Source organism: Xiphophorus maculatus, chromosome 22 (genome assembly GCF_002775205.1).
Source record: "Xiphophorus maculatus strain JP 163 A chromosome 22, X_maculatus-5.0-male, whole genome shotgun sequence".
NCBI classification, from domain to species: domain Eukaryota; kingdom Metazoa; phylum Chordata; class Actinopteri; order Cyprinodontiformes; family Poeciliidae; genus Xiphophorus; species Xiphophorus maculatus.
The window spans coordinates 20,078,017-20,081,986 of NC_036464.1; positions in this window are offsets into that span (position 1 = coordinate 20,078,017).

The window sequence follows — 3,970 nt, forward strand, 5'->3', positions numbered from 1 at the left end:
GCATCTGTTATATGTACCCCGTGTTAGTAAAGAAACTAAAACACAACCTATTGTACCACACAGGGTCCCTCACATTGGGCTCCACTGTCCCGCTGTTTTTTAAGGGTTGTGAAACTCTTACGAGCTCAGATGACATCAAGCTTAGCTGAAAGTGCACTTTTTCACAAAAAGTAACCTAAGCACACATGCAGAAAGGCCAATGTAAACACACCTGGCACTTTCTGCTAATACAAACAGCCTGGACCAAGGCTACCCAGAACCAGCTGAAAACAAATAGCTGCAGAAAGCAAACTTTATTCTGCTGCCACTTCCAGTTCAGTCGCCGTTATGAAGGATTTGTTTGACTCCAGAAATGAGTCAAACAAACAAACAAACAAACAAACACACAAAAAGAGTCCAAATCAAATATTTTGATTGTATTAGTACAAATGAAAATGCAGTTGTACGTGTTGCCAATATAAAAGATGATGAATTAATTAAAGTCATTAATGATTTCAAATGGCACTATTAAACTAAACCGCCTGCCCAACAGTGGCACGAAATTCAGCGTTATAGAGCCCGAAGAACAGCTGCCCTCCTTTTTCTGCATCTGTGTCAGCACTGAGGCTTTATGGGTAGTTATTTGAGAGTCATCACAACTGAGAGCAATGAAAAATACTATAAACTGCAATAAAACGTGGCAGCATTTCCCGCTCTGCTGTAGAACAGACGTAGAACTTTTCAGCAGCTTATCTCACCTGGCTGGGCAGAATCAGCCCATGACAATAAACGTGACCTTTGTGAGAGGAAGGCTGTTTCTATTTGGCTGGAAGATGAGATCATAAGTAAAGCATGAAGTAAGGAATAAATGTCCTGATTTTTTTTTTTGTTTTTAGATTTACAGAGATTCTTAGAGAGTTGGGTTATAGTGGAAAGAGGGTTGATTTTATGCTTCCAAATCCTTTTCAGTTTTCTGCCAGAGGCCGACACGTTTTTGTTGACATCTTGTTTGAAACACGAGATGGCGTGCGCTCTAACAAGTGCACAACACGCTGCAGACAGGAGCCGGGCAGGGTCATGCCGAAAGGGAATTGCAATGGAGAATGAGAGGAACAAACTTAATGTGCAAACCAAACGATACCGAGAAGGAGCACAAGACCAGAGGTCGCGTTGACCGAATATTTTTCGGTTGTTTTGGCCGGTTGTCTTTTTTAAACGACGGGAAAATTTCAAGCCCGTCGGTCATTTCGACAGGTTATAATTAACACCCTTGACTGGTGCACATGCGCAGAGTTCATCGCAGAGGCAACTAAAATCAATTAATAAAAAAAATAATTTCTGAATATCATCTTATGGACACTGAACTACAGTAAATGCGTCTTTCTGACCGGGAGCTGACAGCGTGTTGAAGGGTTATGGACCGGACGCTTTGGAGCGTCTGGTTCAGAAGCGCATTCCTAACCTTTGGTTGAAATGGCGCGTTTAATTCAAGTCTCCAGTACATAGGCTACAGAACATTAAAAAAATAAAGAGAATGCAATGTTGTGTTAAACCATTTATAGTCTAAACAGAGGAGCCGGCAGTTTATCTTGAGGAAATAAATAAAGACGCAGAAGTTAATTAGGACGTAACATGCGCAGTGCGCTGCGGCTGCACAACCAACGCGGACGCGGCTCCGCCGCTGCGAAGAATGAAACTTAAGTTAACTCACTCTGCGGTTTCAATAAAAGGAGCCTTCTTTGTTCACGTTACCTCCCGCGCACAGGAGAGCGGCGTTCTGGAGCGGCACGGCAGACATTTGTCTGTTTCGTGAGAAGCGAAACCACGCAAAAAGACCGTCGTAAAAGCGCAACGTCCGGACCGCGTACAGGGTAAAAATCTCACAGAGTTCAATCGATCGGTTTGGGTCAGACAGATCCAACTGACTGATGGACCAGCGCAGATTTCTCTGCAGATGCGAACCAGGAGGAATTTGCGAGGCACTGCGTGTTCAGACCCCAGCGGGTGAAGCGCTTGTAATTTAAGTGGAGTCGTTTAATTTAATTTGTTATAAGTTATTTGGTCCACAGTCAGTGGTTTTTGTCACTACGGAGAAAACGTTAGATGCGTTCATCTGCTTTATGTGGTGAATGGATCTGGTTTCGGTTAAACTAGGTGAATATTAACTAAACCGCATAAAATGCGGCTAAATAGCCTAATGCTAATATGATTATAATTTGACGGGTAAAAATAGCACATGACCGATTTTTTTTATTTTTTTAAAATACTGTCGGTCAAGATGACGGAGAACAAAAAACAGTCTAGCGCGACCTCTGCACAAGACGGACCCGAACGGCGAGGCACGAAGCGGATCATGTTGGGATCTGACAAAACCGTGGAAACTGTGCAAGTGCACAGCTGAACCCAGATCTTTACAAACACTGCGCAAAAAAGACACACCCTTATTTCTAACCGTGTCATATAAACTCAGTCTGAAACTCTGTCTGTTTTAGGTCAATTATAAAAATGAGTGAGATCATTTTAAAGTATATATTTCCTTAGTTTTCAGTAGAACTGCCTTTTAGCTGTATGACTTGAGTCAAATCTTCTGTTTCCATGAAACTGCTGAAATTCTGATCCACTCCTCCTGACAGAACCAGCGTAAGTGAGAGAAGTTTCTAAGCATTGAAACACCTAATTTTTAGCCAAGCTTTAACTTCCTTTTCCAAATAATGTTCTCTTCTCGACACCAGTCCCTTCTGCAGCAAAACATAATGCTAAAAGCCCTGTTTTTCAGTTGGTATCGTTTCCCAGCATTGCATTAGCATTTTCAAGCTGTAATTTGTTTTTATCTTGCTTTCAGATTAATGGCTTCTTCATCTATCAGTGCATGTGACTTACACTTATGTTCCACTGTGGATAATGACACTTTAACCCTTCTCAGCCATCACCTTCACAAAAGCTCTTGATTTTGCTATGGGACTGATTTTTGCACCAAGCAGTTAGAACAAGTCTCCTTCCCGGAAAGTCCGGTGACTGAACATTCCTGTGCTGTTTATACCTGCATGTAATTGTTTTTGCAGATGAAGGCGTCCTCTTCACGTGTTGCTCTGTCTCCGAGGATGAACCAGACTTACACAGCTCCACAATTCTCTCTTACATGTCAAGTTTGGTTTCTGTAGACTTTTTTTCATGGTGTCATACAAGGAAGCAGTGTTTAAGGTGTTGCTTAAAGGGTTTGTTTGGAAGTTGTCAGTGGTAACTATTTCCTTAACCTGCAGGAGTAGAAAGATGTCATGTCACGTTGGAAAGGTAAATACACCTACCGAATGGTGGAAAGCTGACATGTACTTCTATCAGTCAGCTGAGTGGCCAAGATAGTGATAATTTTTCAAAAAAAAACCTATGAGAGCAGGAAAGCACATGTACAGTCTGACGCAATAGCTAAAAGTTTTATCCATTCTTGATGGAGATAGATTGGACGGAGTCGCAGCTGATCTGGTGGAGTGACAAGACCAGAAGGCTAAACTAGCGCTAGCTTCACATGGGGGCATGAAAACTGTTAGCACAAATTGTAGCAAAGTGTCGTGTGACGTTGCCGTTTTGTCAGACTTTTGCAACTCCTTTACATACCACTCTGTTTCACTGATATGAACGGTTTCAGAGTGAGTTGTTTCAAATTTAAAGTCAGTGAAAACAGAAGGCCTACATCTGACTAGCTTGTTGGCCTTCCATCACTCCGAGGAATGTTTTACATTCCAACAAGCTCAAAGTGGCATGACGTCTTCTTCAACAGGGAAGGGAACTGTTCCTTAGAATAACATCACGAAAGCTAACTTCAAAAATATTTCAACAAACTCTTTTGGCACATCCACGGGGGAGCAGTTTCCCAATCAGAAGATTTCAAAGTCATGACATCATTGTCTGGGCTTTCCAACCCGTCTAAAGGTATGCATCCTCATGTAAATGACAATGAATGTCATTTAGATGACACGACATTGTATGTGAATTT